Source organism: Agelaius tricolor, unplaced genomic scaffold, assembly GCF_023055355.1.
Source record: "Agelaius tricolor isolate 1412-34295 unplaced genomic scaffold, bAgeTri1.0.p SCAF_3, whole genome shotgun sequence".
Classification (NCBI taxonomy): domain Eukaryota; kingdom Metazoa; phylum Chordata; class Aves; order Passeriformes; family Icteridae; genus Agelaius; species Agelaius tricolor.
Window position 1 is genome coordinate 17,918,163 of NW_027269263.1, and position 23,124 is coordinate 17,941,286.

The 23,124-nt window shown below is 40.8% G+C and overlaps 1 protein-coding gene across 2 annotated transcripts in view; it reads right to left on the bottom strand.

Annotated features, from left to right (window-relative positions):
• LARGE1 (LARGE xylosyl- and glucuronyltransferase 1) overlaps positions 1-22,247 on the bottom strand; it is a 271,398-nt gene extending 249,151 nt beyond the window's left edge. The window contains exons 1-2 of one of the 2 annotated variants that reach the window (XM_071422738.1): positions 22,110-22,247; positions 20,198-20,284 (exon numbers count right to left, since the gene is read on the bottom strand). The gene's annotated coding sequence lies outside the window, so the exon portion shown is untranslated. The remainder of the gene's footprint in view (positions 1-20,197; positions 20,285-22,109) is intronic. The other variant, XM_071422739.1, reaches the window with a different exon arrangement.
• Positions 22,248-23,124: the final 877 nt, after the last annotated feature.

Consider the following 23,124-nt stretch of genomic DNA (forward strand, 5'->3'; position numbering starts at 1 on the left):
AGTCACTTCCAGGCAAAATTACCATAATTAATTGTAATTTGGTCAGAAAATGGAAACAATTTCTTCCAAATCTCTATTCCAGCTTGGCAGAACACAGCAGTTTTCCTGCCTACTGTCAGTTCACAGCCCAATTGCAAGGGATGTCTCATAGAGTCCCCCAAACCCACCTCTGCTTCTGCCTCCAGGTCCCAGCAGAGGACCTGGCAGGTCCCAGTCAGGAATAAAATATACATTCATGGGTATCTGCTGTGCACTAGCCATCTGAAGGAGACAGCACTGATTTTGCCTTTATTCCACACCATTAGGAGCCACAACTTTTAGAACACCTGACAAGATGACGAAAAAAGGGATTGCAAGTGTACAGTAACATACTCAAGAGCCAAAAAGTCCAAACAAAAATATTTTCCCCAACCAACGTAGGACAAAGGCACAAAATTCTAGAAAGGCTCTTGAGGACTTTACACAGATGCGTCACCCTCAAGAATGGCCACATATGACAGTGACTGAAAGTACAAAGAGTCCAAAGATTAGTTAAACATCTTGAGTGACACAAACAAAATGTACAAAAGGAAGATGTTCAACAAAGCAAGGCCCTGTCCGCCAGACTCTTGGCTTGCATACTATGTATTGTCAAGAGTTCACAAACAGCTGGATTGATTACAAAGATCAAGAAAACAAAGAAAACTTAAATGTCTGTAAAAGGAAAAGAATTTTATTTTCTGATGAAATCAGCAAGAGCTTCCAAAGCCAATCTCAAGACAAAAGTACACAAGGAAATTGATTGTTTCCATGCTTTTAACTTCTTTGCTTGGCCCAGATAGTGCTTCTGCACACACACATTACCACTCATATCAAACTCATAAAATGTTAGTATTTCTTTTACAAATCTCTACTTGTATGCCAGCAGTGGTCAAGTATGTCTAATGGTGCTGTTATCTACCACTTTCCTGATGTGCAATGAGACCAGACTTGATACAGGGATCTCAGGTTTTAAAGAGCCTGAAATCATCACAAAGGCAGTCTGGCCATGATTTCAAAATAACATAATCTGAGGAGTAGGAAGACAATATCACTTCATTTTGTCCTCCACTGGGCATGAAAATAAATCTGCAAACTCTTGCTTTTTCCCCTGCAGTAGTCCTGGTATTTTGTGTAAATTAGTAAGGACAGTTTATCCAAGAGGACAACACCTCAGTCATTCAAGCAGCACCATAAAATCTACAGCCTGAAATTTGACAGCACAGCTATCAACTTTATGAAACTTTTATTATCAGTAGCTGAAAAATGCACCATTAACTAAACATACCCTTTCTTTTGTGTTTTACAAGAATCCTTTACAAGTTCCCATGTAGGAACATAAGGAATATTTACACACTCAGTGTCCAGGCCAGTGCCACCCCAACAGACCACCCTTCTTTAAACTATGGTGCTTATTAACTTGGTTCTAACACTCACTTACAAGGGAACTACTGTCATGAACTATTCCTGGCTTCTAATACCAACTAGAAACAAACAGAATCCATGAGATGAAGGCAGTACTTTAGTTGTGAACCTTTACCAATACACCAGGGAGCGGGATGCTGAACTTGTGGCTAATTACCAATTGTTATGCTGGTTCTGCATGTAAAAATTGCTGTTACTTTGGCATGGACAGCGACAGCTCCAATTAATAGATGCAAAAACAATTCTTGGCAAAAGAAAGCAAAACATGGCCAAACATGCTAATGCAGCAGTCTGTTCTTGAATTCCCAAGTCTAGACTAAGTAAATATTTTTAAGCCTCTATGAGGTGAAAAGAAGGACAAAAAAAAAAAAGAAAAAATTCAGTATTTGTAGCCACTGAGGTTCTCAGCTTCTTTTAATGTGAAATGTGAAGCTTTTAAGGAGAAGCAACTAATCCACCCTGCTCCCTGTTTGTGTTTGCAAATTTAATGGAAATATGCAAAGCAATCCTTGTTCTGTAAGTTAGTGAACCACCTCTTGCAACAGAGGTAATAAATGGAATGGCTCTAGCACACAACATATGAGTAGAAAATATATGTCAAAGAGTAATTCGGGCTTGGTCCAGGAGTTACCTCCATCTATGAAACAAACTTATTTCTTCATCAGCCCTCTGAAGTTTTAAACATGAAGCATAAATCAGCTCAGTATTTTTCACATGCAGATGAAACTAAACACGTATTTTTAGAACATGAGCAGTGCAATTGTTTAGGGCAAAAGGAGATCAATTTTGAAGAAAAAATTCTCCATTAGAGATCCACTGTCATTCCTAGGAAAAACATCTCACAAATACAACCCAAAGTCACGTGTGTGCTCCCAGGACAGAAAGAGAAAAGATTTCCGTAACGGACCTTTGAATGAAAAGCTCAGGGAGGAACTTGTGTGGTTTTTAATCCACTCAGAATTTTTTAAACAGTGCTAAGAAGTAGTTGATGTGGAGCTGAAGGGAATTGCACACAAATGTGCCTTAGTGAAGTTTTACCTACTAATAAACCTCTTGAGGGTAACAGAGAATAGTACTGATCTTTTGAACCTGATACTGACTGTGACCTCTGCTTCCACAGTGAATTTCAGGGATGGCTGAAAGCTGATCACACTCTCCCCAGATATCAGCTGGGGGTGGCTCTTGTCAGATGCCTACCCCAATAACAGAACATTTACGTCTGAGTTGCTTTGGGATTTAGCCAGTCTTGTAGCCTTCCTTTTTCTTCTCCTCCTCTCATTTCTCTCACGCTCTTATAAAGATTACTCAGGCAACCATACTAAAAATCCATACAAAGTGACCAATTATCACAAAGCATCCGAGAAAACTCACATTATAAAGGGAGTTTTTTTTGAGGAAAACTCAAATTATAAAGGATTTTCTATTGTAACCAGAAAAGGACCTGTGTTGCAACTTAATGCTCTAATGCAGGAGAATAACAGTAGACTATGTGGTTATAAAGGGAGCAGAATGTCCAAGTTCAGTTATTGATTTTTATTTTTTTCAGAAAAATATCAGGCTAATGCTTGGATTAGAGAATAAAGGGTAAGCCTTACAGGGAAAAGGAATTTGCTTCTTTCTAGATACAGGACAGGTTCATTTAAATCTCAATAAATGGATTTTAAGAACTCTTACTGAAACATTAACTGTGCTTTTTCTTCAATTTTAAGTCATCATGTGGGATGATAATGTTCTTTTACTGGTAATACTAAGTCTTGGGCCAGCCAGAAAGCAAAAAGGAATTTTAGAAGGGTGGTGGGAAAGAGGAATTTCATGTACCGTACAGCATTTAATCTTGCTAGAGAAGTTAATTTGAAACTTTAGCTGGCTCCCATTCTCCCAATATCTGCTGCATAGTTATCTTTTGTTTTGTTGAGAAATGTGAAGTCTTTTCTCATTCCAACTGACCTATTTTATTCCAAGAGCTACTAATAAAATGCGCTGCCATATTCTTAAGCTTCTTTGAAAAATCATGATCATTTGTGCCATTCAGTATTTGCTACCACTAACCTCAGAACAGGTACAGCTGTCCCTCCAATCTTTTGAGCTTCCACAGTTTTTTATCAGATTAATACCCTTTTAGTAGTTTCTCTAGGTCAGTTTGGCATTTGTGCATTGTTTTCTGAATCGTCTGTGCTTCTAGCCAATACTGCTCAATTGGCTTCCTACAGAAATACCTGGGGAAAAAAACAGGAAACACAACTGATAACACAAGACAAAACCATCAGTGATCAAACCATAAAATGTGAGACCTTCTTTGACTCAAAATCTTAAAAGATGAAAAAGTCAGCATTAGATTTAGCTTAACCTTTATTTATGGACTCCAAATTCCTGTAATGGGGAATAGCTGTTGGAATTCTACAGCCTGAATCATCAGGCCAGATAATCAGATTGATTTTTCTGGCATTAGCAAACATCTCATTATGGAAAACACACCCCCCCCCAAAAAAAACAGAAAAAAGAAAAACATTAGAAATGAAAGGACTAAGAAATGCAGAGCACCCTAGACTCCTAAACAATGAAACAAAACAAAAATACCAAGCATGTCCCCTATTATATCTCAACAGGATGTCCATCTGGAAAGTCTTACCTTCCAGATGCTTTCCCCTACTATTTCATAGTCCTGCTAATCTCTGAAACTACCCCTAGGGGGAAAACAAAACACTACACAATTTATTGTCATGTTGTTGCTTTCAAATTGGACAATATACAGGGAAATAGATCCTGGACAACAGTCAGTGTCAATATTACAACTATAGGAGCAGAAAACCAGAACTGGATCAAATTGAAATAAAATTGAATACAAACCCTGTATCAAAATACATTAATAAAAGCAAAAATGCATCTTACAGCAACACAACAGTAAGTGCATATGCAAAGAATAAAAATCCTAAATAAATTAGGAAGCCTACCTATCTCTTCTCCTCAAACAATCAGAGTCAAATCACATGTTTATGGCCAAACCTTTATACAACTTTCTTCTTTTTTTTAACATAGAAGCATGAAGTCAGTTAAGCCAAACTACTACTACAGCACTTTGGAGAAGTCCACAAAATGTTCTCTCCAGGTAGGATGAAAAGGTTTCCTCTTACAGAAATCATCTGTACCCTAAAGAATCTCATAAGCCTGTCAGTGAAGCAAGGCAGAGGTATTTTATTCAAATTTAAAGGGAGTATTCAAATTTACAGAGGCATTTTATTCAAATTTACAGGGAGTTTAAAATCAAGTCCTTTAAATCTGAAAGTGACACTTCCTAGCCAGATACATAAATATTTGGGCTTTGAGTCTACTTGGACTACTTTTGATACCACTGGAGTTTTGTGGCTAGAAGCCCTACTGCCCATTGTGAGTGATTGGAACACACTGAATAGGGCATTCCCATGCAGAAAGTACCTCCACAAGGAGCTGACAAAGTACTCACAAAAAATAAATATCTCAGGTAGCTAAAAAAGGATGAGTTTTATTGCTCTGATTTTCTTTTGCTGGATTGCTTTTAAGTGTGATTGAATTTACATAATACCTCTTTCCAACTCAAGGTGCAACAGTACAAGCAAGCAAAGAGCTGATTCCAAATGCAAATAGAGTAGTAATGAACTTCTGGCATATCAGTGCAAAGAGACACACAGTGAGGAACAAGAAAAAGTATTTGGTTTGACACTGCTGCCATTCTCTGCAGCATTACTTGCAAAAGATTTGGGGGTGTTTTGAGAACATACTATTTCATTCTTTCCAGGTGTGTTATCTAAAAAAACTCCTCATATCAGCAAGTAACAATTAAAATCACTGCAGCAAGTTCACATAAAAAAAGTAAAAGTAGGGGTTTACACACCTTTATGCTCCCAAGCTGAAAGCACCCAGACACACATGTTCCAAACAATAAAGCAATACATGTATCCTGCACATATAAAAAACAACTCCTAAGATTACTATGAATGTCTGCCCACCATCAATCTTTCTTCAGGATACGGAAAATATTTCAGTCATCATTTCCATCTGCAAATATAAAAAGTATGCCATTTTAAAAAGAAAGCACAACACCGTTAAAATCTTCAACTCCTTTACATGGAAAACATCCTCCTTTACATGGCATTCAGATAGTTCAAAAGACGGAACACATTCATGAAACAACATAGAAAGAAAAGCGTCTTCTAACCTATATGAGGGATAGCAGCCAAAATTTCCTGCATTGTTCTTTAAGTTGTAACAGTTACAAGCAGAGAGATGCTGTATTTCAATAGAGCTAGAGAAGACAGGTTCATTTGCTGTAGTAACATTTACTACAGAAATATTTTTATTTGCCATAGCATCACCCTCTATTGCACAAGTAGCTATCTAGTAAGGCAGAAGTACTTGCCTTTCTCACCACTGCTAGCTTGTCTCAGAGGTTTTTCAAAGATTTCTGCTCATAAAATCTTTGTCTAAATGCACTTGCACACAGCACAAGGCAAAGAGGAGATGAGAGACAGATGCTTCTGCATGGTAGTGGGTGGGATGGGAGAGAAGCTGGGGAAGCAGCTTTGCATCCTACCCATTACAGCTATTTTCCTTTTAACCATCTAACAGCAAGTCACAAATTCACCCTAAACACATCAAATCCTCTGAACTTAGGAAATGATGCATTATTGAAGTCACAGCAGGGAAGCCAACTCAGTTTAGAGGACATAAAAGACTAACACTAGAACAACCTTTTTCATCACAAGGTTATGGATTAAAAACAAAGGCAATGTTTTAATGTAGTGAGAAGATGCACAGTCAGAGAAAAGGCAAGGTAAAAGCGTCATTTGTACTTCTTTCCAGAATAAATTCCTTCCTAGAAAAATTCCTCTCAGACAGATTTCCCACCTCAAAAACAGCACTACAATCTCGGGATTCCCTGCTCCAGCATGTAACCTTTCTTCCACATACATTTTCCTCAGCTACTTGAGTGTGCATCTCTTGGAATAAGCTGGGTGTCAAAGATCTGAAACTCACTTCCATCCCCTATAGATTCTACTAATGCATCATTTAGTACTGTAAAACTGCAGCTGCAGTAAAGTTGGAAAGTAAAGAAATTTTTCATTTTTTTTCTTCTGCTTTTGATTGCTTATCTTAATATAGGCCTTTAGTGGTTGCAATATTTGTCAAAATACATCAAGTTGCAAGTTTTACCAACCTATATTCACATATGCCAACTACACATAACACATACTTGCAAGTACAGTACATGTGTATCTTACTGAAGTTCCAATATATCAAAGCACAAAATGGAAGACATTTCTATGTAGTTCCACCATGGAACAGAGCTAAGTGAGCAGAAAGTCCTTATCTAGCTTGATCTAAGCTATTGAAAGTGAAATCAGAGGTGAAATGCATACAGCAAGGATGACTAAACCCATAAGTGGTCGAAAATTATTTGGTTTATTACATGAATTCAAGAGACTACAATCATTGTGAACAGGCTATTATCAAATCTCTTCAGTGACAAAGCTTTCTGTACAAGATAACAAATAAAGCAAGTGCATAAATCACAGGGATATGTGGCTTAAGGCCATTATCCCAGAGGATTACAGGCTGGTTTTTGCATTGTCCCTCTTTGCTTTTAGTACCTCCATCTCTGTTTCCATACTGTAGCTGTTACTACCACTGCTATCTGAAGGCCACAGTCCCCTATAGTTATGAATGGCAAACAGAAAAAACCCTCTCACAGGTTAAGATAGAGTCTGGGGTAAGATTTAAAGGTACACTCAGTAAGCTTGATTTAGTAGTGTGCTTTTAATGAGCTCTGTCAGTTGTGTCCAAATGTGTATGCTTCAATTACAGAGCACCATGCTCAGCAGCACCACAGACTGTGGTTGCCAGGCACCACCGAAGACCCACGGCTCTTGTGCTCACCATGGTGCAAACATCTAATGAAGAAACTATGCTTGTTTAAAAGATGCTCACAAAATCCAAAGGTAAGGGAAACAACTGGCTAAACCAGGGAAATATGTATCTGTAGACTAAACAGGCAAGTACAGCAATCAGCAGCCACCACACATTTGGGGATGCAGCAAGGGAGTAATCACCTCTCAAACAAGACCACCACTGTCATTGACAAATTTAGAATATTCATTACACACAGTGTGTAAACTTCTCACAGTCTGAGTCAAAATGAAGACTTAAGAAAATATGCTGGAATTATACAGCACACAAATTCAGATTTTAACCTGGAACTCCAGATACAATGAGAAATCAATGCTCTGTGCAACCCTAAGCAGACAATTAAAAGATTTCACCAAGTAGCCTACAAACCTTATACAGGTCATCATACCACCTCACCTCGTTAAAATTACAGACATCACTACAGACACATACACTTCTCAATTTTTAAGAATACTTTTCAGAATACATAAATAAAAACATCCCAAACACTTATATTACCATCAACCTCTTTTTTTTTCCCCCCAGTAAGAAAGTGAAAACTCGGTCTCAAGGCAAGCCCTCTTTCCTACAGACACATACATACATGTGATCCAAAATGTGAATCAAAACCTGATCAGTAAAAACATGAAGCAGTATAGTGAAAGTTGGGGTACAAAAACTAGCAGCAAAATCAGAAGTGAGAGTGCCAGTGAGGAGGTGAAGAAGAAATACAAGCATGCTGTTATAATCTACTAATACAGGAAAACTTGAATACTATTTATAAAACCAGAATGCTCTTCTTCCTGACTACTAAGCCACTATTCTTGTAACGATGAGGAAGAAAGAAATTGGTTGGAAATCTTCAGTCCTAAATTCCTGCTTCAAAACTATGGTACTTTTCAGCAAGGCAGTTGCTGACTAAAGTAAAATGCTTAGCAAAGCTGAGCAGTAATTAAGAGATTTCATTTACAACACAATTTCACATTTGTACAGGAGGCAATATGCTTCTTACAACATGAAATTTCCCATAAAACACATGGAGATATAACACCATCTAAGCCTTGAAGTTGTCCTGTGAAATATTCCATCACCTCCTTTGGTAAATAAATATGTACTCTGTCCTGGTTTCAGCCAGGACAGGGTTAATTTTTACAACAGCCAGGAGGGGTATGACCGGGACTGGAGGTTACTCTGCACCACCTCAGGTCATTTTCTGGGGATGGAGCAAAGGGTCCTTCCCAGGGTACCACAGCATGGCAGAGGGAACAGTTGGGTACATTCACCTCTTCCTTGGACACTCCATCATTAGGATTGTTACTGTTCATTTCTAGTTCATTGCTGTTTCCAATAAATCGTTCATATCTCAACCTCTTTTGTGCCTCCAGTTTTCCTCCCCAGCCCGCCAGATGGGGACAAGAAAAGGCAAAGTGAGCAAGCAGTGTGTGGTTTGGAGTGTTTCAGTGAGAACATTTCATTGGGGAATACCATTTCTAAACCAAGATACACTTGAATAAAGACAACTACTGAAGGCAAAATTTAAGAGGTAGTGAAAACAGTCAAAGAGCGCGGTTATTGCAACTTTTGAGGACCATGTATTCAAGTCCTGCTCCAAAATTTAAATTTACAGACATCATGCAAATTTAAATTTACAGACATACAGACATGTCTACATAGCTGGAGCAAGCCTTAATGGCTTCGCAATACAAGTAATAAAATTTTTTAAGCTGTATTTACAGAAATTAGACCTATATCAGTTTACACTTTGCTTAAAATTATTCATTTCAGTTTGTCAATTCCTGAATGTTTTAGACGCACATGCAGATAAAAATAACATAGATGAGTCTGCATCTCCTAGCCAATTGAGAGCAACTTGAAAATTGCCTACAGATCACCATTCATCCTAAATAATTTCATTGGAGTTAATGACCTTACAGATGAGAATTTTGACTACGGAACACTCCATACTTATCTTCACCTCAAGGGAAGATATTCCTAAAAGACCTGAAGCATTCACTACTTTTCAGTTTAATATATAAACATGGGACAGGCAGTTAGACATGTCAGCATTCTAATTTGATTTCTGTATAACTTCTTCCTCCCATATGTAGTTTCACAATGGCAACAAATTTTAACTGTTCCAAGTCTGGTTAGAAAACCTCTACTTTATTTGAATGTTCTTTTTTTTAAAGAAATAAATACACATGAAACCAAAACTTCAGTTCACCTGTTAGCTACAGACATGCAGGGAGAGAAAAGAAAAAACCCTACTAAGCAAAACAGCTCCTTGGACATCTAGTGATGCTTAAAGAGATTAATTTAATGCATCAAGCAAAGCCCATTCTGCATTCTGATATAACAATCTCAGATACACTCCTATGCCAGCCCTTAGCAAAGCAGCTTCTACAATACAGATCTTTGCCTGCATCAAAAAGATACTCCTGAGCCACAGTGTTAAGAGCAAAAGCTCTGCTCTCCATAAGCCCAAAATTTTTAGAATCACTGCATCCTCTCCAGTTTTCACACAAAGTATAAGCCATGACAAGAACACCTCGAAGGAAATATAGTTTTAAATGAAAGTAAGAATACTTAGCACCTTTCTTGTGCATTTCAGCTTTCAAAAACACTTTGCAAATATTAACATGCCAAGATATAAAAGCGCCATTGTTTCAGTCAAAGGCAGCAAGAAGAGAGGATGCAGAAGTTGGTAGCAAAATGGATGGATGGCTGCTATGTTAATTTCGTAAACTGTGGCTTCATTTCCATCATACTGATGCATTGAAACACGTTCTGCACTACTAGAACAAAGATGTGCTATTTTACTGAATATTGAGAGATTCTGGCAGACCTGGCCTAATTTCGATTCTAATACTTCTTCCACTGAAATTCCTGTTGCTTTTCTCAAATTAAACCTGCAACACCTTTTTTCATTCTACACCACCATGAAAAAAGCTTTTACAATCTTATTAAGAACCATGTTTTTCCTCTGCAGTTCCCATTACTGCCTTTCCAAAGGCACACCTGCCCAGTAGAGTCAAGATGATAGATACAAAGACGTCATTTGTTAAAGTTTGCTCAGTGCATGCTCTGAATTCCATTTTCTTTTTATAGGGTACTGTGTAGCTCTTTAGCCTCTAATAGGAAAGAGTTATGCAAAAAGATTCATCACAAAGCATCATCTGCTACATTTGTATTAATTTGGGGTGTCACACACTACTAATGTAGATCACTGTTGGGATCTCTTCAGAGAGCTCCATGCCATCCCAAAGCATCATTGCATGCATGCCAGTATTCCCCCACAGAAAACACTGGGAGTTAATGGACAGCCAGTTAATCTCAAACACCAGGACTCAGACAGGTCCTCATCTGCATTGGTTAGTACCTCACTCACTCCACCATCAGCAGCACTGATTTGAGGGAGACAGATCATAGAAAAAGTAAGGCAAAAATGGCCAAGTTTTTCACTTCAGTATTTAATGTCCAGCTCATTAAGGGCACAGCCTGAAGCCCTGTGAATCTGGCAGAAACATTCCCACTCAGGTGTTGAGGAGGGCTTTGAAAAATTCAGAGCTTGAACTTGATATTGATAAAGGAACAGGAGCTAGCTAAGAGCAAGAGGTGCAGGTTTCATGTCCTCCCACTGTTCAGCCCAGTTCAGTAGGCTTGATTAGTAGTGGGAATTTGCACTGGGTTACCTCAGCCAATTCAGATGAAAGGTCTAGTCAGCAGAAAAAGCATGGAAATTGGTTCCAGGTTAGCATTTGACAGGACTATCTAACTGAAAACATCCTAGGGTATCATGTAGCAACCTCCTTGGGTAGAAGTAATGAGGATTTGAAAATGGATCTGAGAAAATTAGAACAATTAGAGCCATTTCTCACTAGAAAGATGGAAATTAATATTAAAACAGATCCTGAAAATGCTTCTGTCTTAATATTTTTATCTCTGACCTGCTGGAAAATCAGCACTCAATCCACTAAAACTCCACCAGAAATACCACTTTGTTCTGATTAATCAAAGACACCAAGTCCTAAAAACTATCTCAGTACCTGACTCAAAACAGACCAAATGGAATGAGTTTGTGGTGATCAGTACAATTGTATCACAAACTCAGAGATGCATGGTGAATATAGGTAAAGAAAAGACACAAAAAGTACAAGGAGACTTACATTTCTTTCTATCTGTGATGAATGACTCAGTTCCTGCCATGTTAGATGCATTTCATCTTCATAAATTACCATCACATGGCAGGTGCAGTGGGATCTGTCTCAATCCTGTTAAAGGTTTTTTGTTTAGATAATACAAAAATGGTATTAAATACTACTCTAGTATTTGATTTTAGCACTTTCAAACTGAATATAAAAATATACTTAAAATACCATATCAGTGTAAAAAAATGCAGTCTAACAGAGAAAATCAGTTGTGTCCTAGAACTAAAGTGATTTTTTTCAGAATCAGCCCATGTTGCTGCTTTCAGTAGATCTCAATACAGGAACACAAACTATTTTTTCCAAAGGCATTTTAACAAACTAAGCCACCAACAAATAAGCATGCATTACTCAAACAACAATTACTGAGATTAAAAGTACAGTCCAAGAAATTTGAAAAAGGGGAAAGTACAAACTACCAGTTTTCAAACACTTCAGCATACTCTGCTGTATTTTCTAAGCACTTTTGGGCAGGAATGCTTTCTTGTGTTAGGAATTTCTGACACTCCAGCTATGTTGGTTGATGGTGTGAAGAGTGACTGCTGATTGATGTCACTTGGCTAGCAGAAGCTGCCACACTAGTCACAGTTATGCTGGCAAAAACAGTGCTTTCAGTTGAATTGCTTCCCTCCATTGTGGAATTTATTTTTTGCATGAATAAACATCAATATTGTAAACACAAGGAATTCAAGATTTATATGCAGGTTCACGGTTATAATTTTGCTGGGATGAATGGAGACACATTGCAATAGCTTGCACGAGTAGAGTGCTGCAAAGGAGGGATACAAGCTCATTGGGAAGGGCATGTCAGAAGGACCTGGAGGTGGAGACACCTCTCATGAGAGAGGCATCAGAATGCATGGAGCTTAGTCTGGGCATGGATGATAAGCTAAGTGAGAGTTTACAGGCACGGATTAGAGAGCAGACCAGTATGGGTGACACTGTAGTGAGAGAGCATCTGCTAATGGGTGACACTGTAGTGAGAGAGCATCTGCTACAGGGCACCTGGCCAGGAAATCAAGTGGATAAGGCCCTCTACGGACAGGGAGCAGCAACCTCACAATCACAGGCCCTGTCCTCACAGGGGAGGACTTAAACCACTCCGGAATCTGCAGGAAGGACAACACTAGATGCTTATCCAGGGATAAGCAAGCATCTAGAGCATTCCTGGAGAGCACTGATAGATTCCTGACCCAAGTGATTATAGAGAAGCCAACAACAAGACACTCTGTGCTGGACCTCATACTTACTAAAAAGGAAGGGCTCCTCGGAGACATGAAGGTCACAGGCAGCCTTAAGCTGCAGTGACCCTGGTGGCATTCACAACACCAATAGGAGGGAGAAGAGCAAAAAACCAAGGATCACAGTCCAGGCATTCAGGATAGCAGACTTTGGTCTCTCTGGGGACCTGCTTGAAAACAGCCCACAGAACAGGGCCCTGGAAGGAAAGACGGATTGGAGAAGCTGCTTGATACTCAAGGATCCAAACTCAAGAAATATTCATCCCGAAGAGCAGAGTCACACAAAAATGGCAGGAGGCCTATAGAGATGAAAAAGGAGATCTTGGCAAAACTTAAACACAAAAAGAAAGCATACAAAATGAGGAGCAGGAAGAGGCAGACTGAAAGGAGTACAGAGACACTGTCTGAGCATGCAGAAATGCAGTCAGGAAAGCCAGAGCCCACCTGGAGCTAAAACTAGTGAAGAATGTCAAGAATAAGTATCTGAATGGAGGGTAGAGCCAGATCCTGTTCAGTGACAGCAAAAGAAGCAACACGCACAAACTGAAACACAGGAGTCCCTCCGAACATCAGGAAACACTTTTTCACTGTGAGAGTGAGCCCTGGCACAGGTTGCCCAGAGAGATTGTGGAGTCTCGATCCTTGAAAATATTCAAAAGTATCTGGATTTCATCCCAGGCAACTGGCTCTAGGTGGCCCTGCTTGAGCAAGGGTGATGGACCAGATGGCCTCCAGCAGCCCCTTCCAACCTCAACCATTACCTGACTCTTTCAAAGCACTGCTGTTACAGAAAACTTCCAGCCACAAACCAGTGTTTTGCTGCTGGTTTAGACCAGCCTTCCTGATCATAGAGTATCCTTCAGGTACACTCAGTGTACTTGTGCTTCACCCAGCATGCAATGAGCCCTCTCTCAACCAGAGCCCCTAGGCATTTTAATAAAATTAAAAAACAACTGCTTTCTGTATTGCATTGACAATTTGAATGTAATAGATCTTTTCTCATATCATATTATTTTCATATACAGCAACTTAAAGTATGAAGTTAAGGACAAAAGGAAAATAAAAAATCTTAACAGAAACAAAACTTGGGCCTTTCTTAATATATGAGTGTCCAATAGCAGGACAGATGAAACTGAGGAACAAAACTCAAACACGTTGAATAAAATATGTTGTGAAATTAATTATTTTAAAAAATCTTGATACTAACCTCAGATCCAGAAATCTTTACTGCTGATGCATAATACAGCATTTTTATAACTGAGAACAGAAAGGGAAGAAACTCACCATGAAAATTTTGAAGAGCTTTAGGATGTTTGAAAAAATTGTTCTCTATCAAATTTTATCACCTTCAGACACCTGGCAAACATGGATTTACCTCAATGCTGTTTCTCTCATTCTCCCCACCCTTGCACCCTTAACAAACATGCCCAGCAACATGGTACTAGCTTTCTGTTCAAACAAATGCTGTGTCTGCCCCTGCTCATCATGGGTCAAAGAGGATATAAAATGATGCAATCAATAAAACTGCCATATTTTTAATCCAGTTAACATATGTCAATAATTCAGTGGAAATTCTGGCTTCCTTACTGTTTATTTATGGCAGCTTTTCTTCTAAATGGCAGTGGCTTTTTCCAGTTACACTCTCTAGGTTGTTAGCACCACCTGACCATAAACAAACTCCATATATTTAAAGAACAATAACCTACAACTCTTAAATACCAAGACATATATTAATTTACACCTTTAAGCATTTTCCTATTTCCTTCTTTTCCATTTTCAAGATGTAAAACACACTCCTTTCTTCCCCTGGTCACAGCGCTGCCTCTATATCAACAAAAAAGTATTTGTAAATTCCACTTTGATCCATTTATTTTGTCTGTTTTCCATTTGTCAATTAACTTTCACTTGTTTGTTTTTAGATGAACATAAATTCTGAATATTTACACAACATAATTATTATATGCCAAGTATCATTAGGGACTTGGTTTCATCATCTAAGGCACAACTATATTAAGCAGTAGTTCTTGCCAAAGACAAGAACTATTTACATAGTTCACATATTTAAGGCACAGGACAGTGACTCCTTCAGGAAACCAGAGTTCTGCTCTTTGCTTTTTTTATTAACCACTTAGACAACTTTGCTCAAATCACTTCACCCGCGGTGCATCAGTTTGTTGTCACAGAATGGGTTTATCTTTCTATACTGCCATTTTCCTCACTCTAAGCAGCTCTGTAAAGCATTCAGGAACCTACTGATTTATTTCCACAACACGTCTAAGACTAGGAAATTGGCAAAGTTATTCTGCATATGAAAAATACTGCCGTCAGTTTCTGTTCCTTATATACTAGTGGCACAATATTACTATTTTTGCTCATCTTAATAAAGAATAAATGTTAGGAACATATTTCTTCTCAACCCTTTCACCAACTGTGCACAGTTAATTCACATTGCAACAGTAATATAAATCAAGATCTAAGCTTACTAAACAGCACCTCAGATGCTTTTAGTATATGATGGAGTTGGATATACCTCAGGTGCCAGGCTGAGAGTAGTGGAAACTGGCAGTATGACTAAGTTGAGATTTTAAGTCCAACTTCCCCAGAACAGCACACAAAAGCAAGGGGAAAGACTCCAGATAGCAACAATAGAAATGTAAATCCCAAAACTGATAGCCATATTGCAAGACATTACTATGCATGGTTCTCCACTCTCCAAACCAGCTGGAAAGCATCCTGATTTTGGCTGAGCAGGAATCATTCCCAAAGCAAAGCCTTCAGGTGGAAAGGAAGTGTTCCAACAATGAAGGATTACATGGCTAACCTGAACAATGTAGGACTGAATGACCCCAGAAGTTTGCTAGAAGCTACTATTTTAATCTAGCAGCCTTTAAGCTGCAGTAGCATTATAGTGGGAACAAGGGAAAAGGCAGGCAGACTGTAATGTTTGGAAGGAAAGGTAGGAATTTAAGCTACTGTGACTATTCTCCCTTCTTCACATCTGAGGTCTGAGAGCAGCTATGGAAGGATGAGAATTTATTCCCATACACATTTCTTCTTTCTCCAAGTTCCTGCTCATCACCAAATGGTTTGGCTTAGCCACTAGCACATCCCATAGTCCAATACACTCACTATTAGCACTGATTTTTTCCCCTTCTTTCTTCGTTTGTAGCACCCCCATCTTGACAACACAAATCTCAAGGAGGAAGACATCACCAACTAAAAGCTTCTACCATTTCTTAAACTGATCATTTTTGCTTTGTGGAAGTTAATGCCAACATGCAGCTCTTCTAGTACTAAAAACGGTTCACAACATCATCACCTACTGATTTCTACTACTTGGAATAGTTCCTCTGAAGAGGAACAGATTTCTCTTAATGCAGTTGATATTAAAGAGTTCTGGAAGAGCAAGATCAAGAATATAAGTTATAACATTCCAATAATAGCAACAAAAACATGTCCACCTTTACAGGGACCTCACCTACTTCAATGCTCCAATTCTCTACTTTGATAAAACAGCATCTAATTGTACGGTATGCTCAATATGGAAGAATCCAAAAATACAAACAATTGCACCCTTTCAAAGCAGTAGGAACCATCTTTATCTCATTTCAGAATTCCCAAGCACGCCAGCCAATATTTTATCTTTGAAAATTTGTCTTACATGAATGACAACCTACAGGTTTAAATCTGAGTCACATTCTAGAACCAGTCTTAGGACTGAAAAACGATGAGACTACAGAAATACAGAATTTAGCTACTGCTTTAAGAGCCTCAAGGTGAATGCCAGTTCAATTTATATAAAAATATCAGGAAGCCTCATACATCCCTTCTGCTAAAAAAACAATGAAAGCTAATATTATTAAGAACAACATCATACATTTGGGTATTTAATAATGCTAAATTATAGGGCTTCATTTCTTATTTCTATCCAATGGCATACACCTTTCTAGAACCTTTGACATGAAAAATATTGAATTAAGCAGATTCATACAGTGAAGTCCAGTAATTTTTAAACATAAAATCCCATTTGCAGTACTGATTAGAAGCAGCATTAACTGAAGACAGAAGGGAAAACAATCACCAAGAGAATTTAGTACTGAGGGGTTCAAGGGCACAGCAGGGAAATCAGAAAGAGGGAGACAATGAAACTTCACCAAAGAAGATGGATTGAGAAATCTAAGTGTCAACTGAAAACATCACCTCACTTGACTAGTTCTCAATTCTTCTTGCTCACCCCACTCCACCATTCAGTGACACTTGACATTCCACAATGAGAAATACTCAGTTCTCCAAGCTAACAACTTAAATTCATTCCCAAATCCATCTATAAATTGTAAGCAGTTTCATATTTCAGTTAATAAATAAAACTCTACAACTCCTTCCCTTCATTTCTCTCCCCTTTCTCTTGTGTCCTGCTAAAACAAAATCCTTCATTCTACTTTGTATTTAAATGAAGATTCCTCAGTAACAATTTCTAGTTTTCTCCCAATCTTAAGTCTTAGCTGCCAAATGCCTATCAGTAGATAAAATCTAAAAGCTAATGGTAGAAATGAAATGTTGATACTCTGTACGTTAATATTTCATTCTGGGATAAACTGTAGAGGAGCTATTGAGAGATGCATGTCAACAACTTAACTTCCCTGGAAGTTTTACGCAGCAGAACATTTCTTGTGAAGGAAGCAGAGGGTTGCTTAATTTTTTTTTTTCCTTAACACATGTTTTCTTAACATATATAACTCTCAGCACAGCTGAGTGAAAGCAGGTTAACACTGACATGGGTGGTGTCCTTATTTAAGGAAGCTTTGGTTCTGGTGTTACCACTGCTAGTGGCAGTTTGGTCAAACAACAGCAGATGAGAACTTGCTATGATTTCTCTAATATTCACAGATTTCTGGGAAAACAGAAAATCAAGCCACTCTTCCTTGATCTGACCCTTGACAAGCTGCCTCTCAGCCAGCACATACACTCTTGGTCATTATGTGCAACTATTCCCTGAGGATTAAAAATTGGTATAGATGTGGAGTAACAGAAATGACTCATCAATACACAAAAATGCATGGAGGAAGAGTAGAGTGGTGATGGCACCTATCTTCTAGCATTCACTAGTCAAGCAACCAGAGCCATGAGGACAGGGACCTCCAGCCTTAAAAAACAATCTATTTCTTTTTATTATTCTCAGGCATACCTATCTTACGTGGGGATTAGAGATGAAGGCTGCACTCTGCCTGCATCAGCTGAGATTTCCAACTTCTTCCACCAGTAGGGTTACATTATCAGATCTGACTTTTTGCTACAGTATGGGCTGGACATTGCTGGGGCTCTTTTTGATAATTTTAAGTGTAGCTTCTACCCAGTTAACCCCGTGTTGTGGAAATAGTAGCGACGGCCGAGAAAGAAGGTGATGTGGATACTACTATAAACATTATCAGACCTGGTCAGATCTGCCAATTAGAATGAGTAATGGAACTATTTTGCACAGTTTGCTTCTAATTCTGACACAGATGGCACTTAAACAAGGATTCCAGACTTGGCAGATTTCTTCAAAGTCAGTGCCAAGGCCAGGATAATCCTTTCTAGCAATTTTCTCCTTGATTTCTGAGCTACCAACTTCCAAATAAAATAGAATTTCTTATCTGCTGCTCCCTTTCTACAGCCATGCACTGTACAAGCTCTGACAAATACAAGACCTTCAAATACTGAACCAAGCAACACCGAAAGAGTAATGAATCCCTACAAGGCACAACCCCCATTTCTTAACCTTTATCTTCAGGTGGGTGTATCACAAGGAAGAGAAAAAATAGTGATTCAATGAAAAGGAAATTAAAAAAAAAGTAAAAATATCTTGCTTGAGGTAGTTCTGACTCTCCAGCTCTTAAATTATGCCAAGTGTGGCATAATGAACAATGACTGTTTTTAAGGCCAGCATTAATCAACAACGGTTGTTTTCTAAAGTTAGCATTCACTACCAAAAGGAAGATGAGCCAAACCCAGACAACAGAGCAAAAATAGTGCAAGGGACACGTGTGTACATTTCCTTGCAATGGATGTGTGCAATGGACATTGTGTACATTTCCTCACACAAAACTACTTTTGAGAAAGTTCTTTAGTCATAGCATTAGGCAAATAACCAACAGATCCAACTCTGAAGAGAATAGAGACACACTCATGAGGAATAACCAACTGCAAATTTGCACTGACCATTATATTCTCTTCTGAGATGAATCTTAACGTTATCAGCACAGACACATTACAGGAGAAGAAGATACACCAGAAATCTCACATCCTTAAAACAGACATTTTGTTGATTTATTCTAATAAAGATGATGAAAAGTCTTCAAAGCTGACAAGAGCTCATTAACATAGGCTTTCATACAAGACAGGGAAAAAGGATAGACATACATTTTTAAAAAAATTAATTGCTGTTCAGGGTCTAGATAAACACTTCCATCAATATCAATAGGAGTTTGCATGAAGAGAGTTTAGCATACAGTGCAAAGACTCTGTAGTCAGATTATGAATTTTACCAATTATAAGCCTTTAAAAACATCAGGAAAAAAAAAAAAAAGCTTGGTATTTGTTGGTTTTGTGTCTGTGTTTATTTTTTAAGATTGCTCTTATAAGGCCACATAAAAAACTAAAAATTTTAAAATAATCAGACAAAGGATAAAAGAGGGAATATTTCAGTAAGGGTCTATTAACAACTGATTGTTTATCCCAGGTAAAAACAAAAGCCACACATTTGAGTAGAAAGTAGTCTCACGAGTTCAAAATCATTGTTTTTAAGAACACTTCAGTTCAGTGAGTTAAGTGCACTTGGGAGATACCTAATTTTACGGTTTTCTAAAATAATTAATTCAGAAGCAATACTACTTTTACTAATATTAAAGTCCTACGCACTAAAATTTCAGATCAAGCCTCTGACAGATCTTAATGTTTCTAACAGGCATGCAGTCATTCATCCCTGCTCTGCACTTTGGCTTTCTGAGGACTGTACTCCAGAATTTCTGCAGATTGAGTAGCTGGCACAGAGAATTCAAGATATAAGTAATACTATTTTCAGTGCTCCCTTATAGAAAACCAGTGCATATCTCTTCAGACCTGAGAAAACTTACAATCTTCTCACGTCATCCAAACAACAAAGAAAATAAGTTGTCATGTATATTTCAGACATTAAAAAAAAAAGTATCTTGCTCCTTACTGCCAGTCAAATACCTCCAAGCTATGCTTTACCTACCAGCAACTGAGAAGAGGGTATATACTTCAAAAACAAAAGATGCCACACACAACAAAACCCAAAAATGATGAGAATTAAACATCAACAGGATGGAAAATAGGCACCAGCTACTACTGCAGGCAATTAAAAGACAAAAAAAATCAAAACCAACCTACCAATCCAATTATCCATCAGAGACTCTGCAGCTACTGCGGCTCTTACATGACTTGCAGCCTTTCTGATCAAGGGCCGTCACAGGACACCTAAGTGGTAAGAATTTCACATTTCAAACTCAGAATACCTACCAGCAATTGCCAGTTTTCAAGAAGTACAGGGATACCTCTTCCACTTTTCTCCATTTTAAAATACTGAAACACAGTGAAGACATTCAGTGTAAGGTTTTTTTGTTAGCTTGTCCTATTCCTGTAAGTAAACTAACCTCTGATTGTCTATCTCCTTTGCAGCAGGGAGGAAAACGACTTTGTTAGAAGACCCCTGCCCTTAACTCATCACCTAAGTTCCTATATATGATTTCTCCTCTAAGCTTACAGTATTATGATGGAGCTCCACAAGGCTAGAAAAAAGAACATTTCATAGGTATCACAACAGTCTATGCATTTTCACCACTGAATGAGGGGAAGAAGCTCATCCAAACCAGTCCCCCTAGCGACTCAGTGGGAGTCTGAAGAGATGTGGCAAATCACTACTCTCTCTTTTTGTGTGTGAGGCTAGCTTTCTATTTTTGCTTTGGGGTTTTTCCCTGGTAGAAGACATAACCCCTTACGGAAACTAGGCAACATTTTAACCCATTCATCAAATTTTCCTCTACTTCTACTGCTGAACAAGTTTAAAAATATTTTGTACACAGAAAATTAAATCTGTGTCCAGGAGATACCATTAAATAAAATATGCTGACCTGTTGGCAATTGCCAAGTCTGATTTTAACATGGCACTTTGTTTAGCCTGGTGCTTTCTAGTCTTTCCAGCCTTTCCAGCACTGATACTGTCTAAAAAGAGGCTAAGAATATTTAAAAGACATTTGATTTATTGCCATTTCCAACCTGGCATCCATACATTCCAGAATACATGCATGACAATCAGTGCTGTGAAAATGTTTCCTGTCGTATTTTTAAGAGTGCTATGTAAAATACATACAGAAAAAGGTAAGACCTTCTAACAACTGTTCAAATGCCTCCACTGGCTAATTTTCATTTAAAAATGCATGTAGGGAAAAAGTAGTCTTTATATGCTGTGTACCAGTACCCCTGTTTTAAGCTGAACAAAGCAGGAGACACTGTACTCAGGTGAAAACACAAAAATCGCTTGTCTGATGTTCTACAAAGAAAAACCACTTGCTTGCTAAAACTGGGCACAAGAGAAAAACTAGGAATCTCTCCAAAAAGTGTTACATAAGGCATTGCCAAACTTCACGTCACCTCCACAGGGCCGCAAGTTGCTATTTTCCCCCATCCCCCGGTGCGCAGGGATTAATGATCTGAATGACACACTTCTCGGATAGGAGGTAATAGCAGAAGCTTTCCCAAAGGAGCGCTTCCCGGGCTGGAGGCTTGCAGGGGAGGCTGGCGGGTGATAGGGAAATCACCCAGCTCGGCTCAGCGTCCCAGGCGAACTCCGGCTCTGCCCCCGGGTCCCGTTCGGCAGGGCAGAGCGCTCACGCCCCGCGGCTCGACTCCCTCCGTCCCAGGCGCGGCCGCCAGCCCCGGCTCCCCCGGCCGCGGCCGCGGAGCAGCGGCACTCGGCGGGGCTGGAGCCGGAGCCGGAGCGCAGCCCGGCCGGAGCAGAGGGCGCGCGGCGCCGAGCCAGCGAGCGGAGCGGAGAAACCTCCCTCGCCCGGGGGGACGTGCCCCTTTGTGCCGGCAAGCGACACGCGCGCCTCCGCCTGAGCATCTCTTCAATTCCGGATCTGATGGGGATTAAAATCCAGCACATAAAGCTGCCAGCCCGGCCCTCAGGACTCGGGTGCCCCCTTCCCCGGGCTGCTGGAAGGGAGACACTCACCGATTGTTTCTTGCCCTCCCCCGCCCGTCGCCTCCAAAAGCGGCAGAGACTCGACAAGAAGGTGCTTACCTTCCCCGGGTGGCTCCCGGGCCGGGCGCTCAGCGCCAGCCGCTCTGCACAAGCAAACGCTCCTTCCCCCTCCTGCGCTCCAGGCGGGCAGCTCCAGCTCCGTCCCCGCAGCCCGGCGCTCCGGAGGTGTCGGCCAGCGGGTCCCAGCTGGGGCGGCAGCGGCAGCTCCACTCTCCACGGGACGAGGAGCCGCTAACGGTGGGAGGAGGAGGAGGGCGGTGGCGAGGTCCCGACTCTTCCCGGGATGCGCCGCCGAGGTGGCCGCCTCCTCCGCCGCCCAGCTCAGCTCTCTCCGGGGCCTGCCCGCCCCGCGCTGTCCCGAGGTGCAGCCCGGCCGCGTCCGTCCGTCCGTCCGTCCCGCTCGCCTTCCCCCGCCCTCTCCCCGGCGGCGAACCGCGCGGCGCACAGGCCCCGCCAGCGGCCAGGAGGACCCGGGGGCAACGGGGGATTCCGGCCCAGCCTGCTGCCCGCTCCCCGGGGCCTGGTGCACACTCTCCGCGGGGAGAGGAGGCCCTGCCCCGGCCTGGCAATCAGCTCCGGGAAGGTCACCGGCACGGCGGAGCCGAGCACGGAGAGGCTCCCTCCGGCACCGCCGCGGTCGCTGCTATTGCTGCCGGCCCGGAGTCAGCGACCGCTGGGTGCCGCGCTCCGACCGGGTTCGCTCCGTGCCCGTGCCTGGAGACCGCCCCCGAGTCTGAGTGCCAGGCTGCCCCCTTCCCCTTCCTTCCTTCCTTCCTTCCTTCCTCGCCTCCCACCCCTTCCCCGCTGTCAGCCTTCCCCCGCCGGCTCCCTCCGGCGCCCGGTGCCTGCGGGTGCCGGGGCCGCGGCTGCCCGCCCGGCGGGCCGAGGCGGAGCCGGGAGCGGCCGCCGCTGCCGCTCGGCGGGTACCGGGAGCCGCACGCCTGCCGCCGCGCTGCCCCGGGCTGGCTCAGCGGCGGCTGCAGCGCCCGTGTGTCTGTGTCATGTCTGTGCCTGGGCGGGCGGAGGCGCGGGCCGAGGCGGGGCCAGCCCGCTC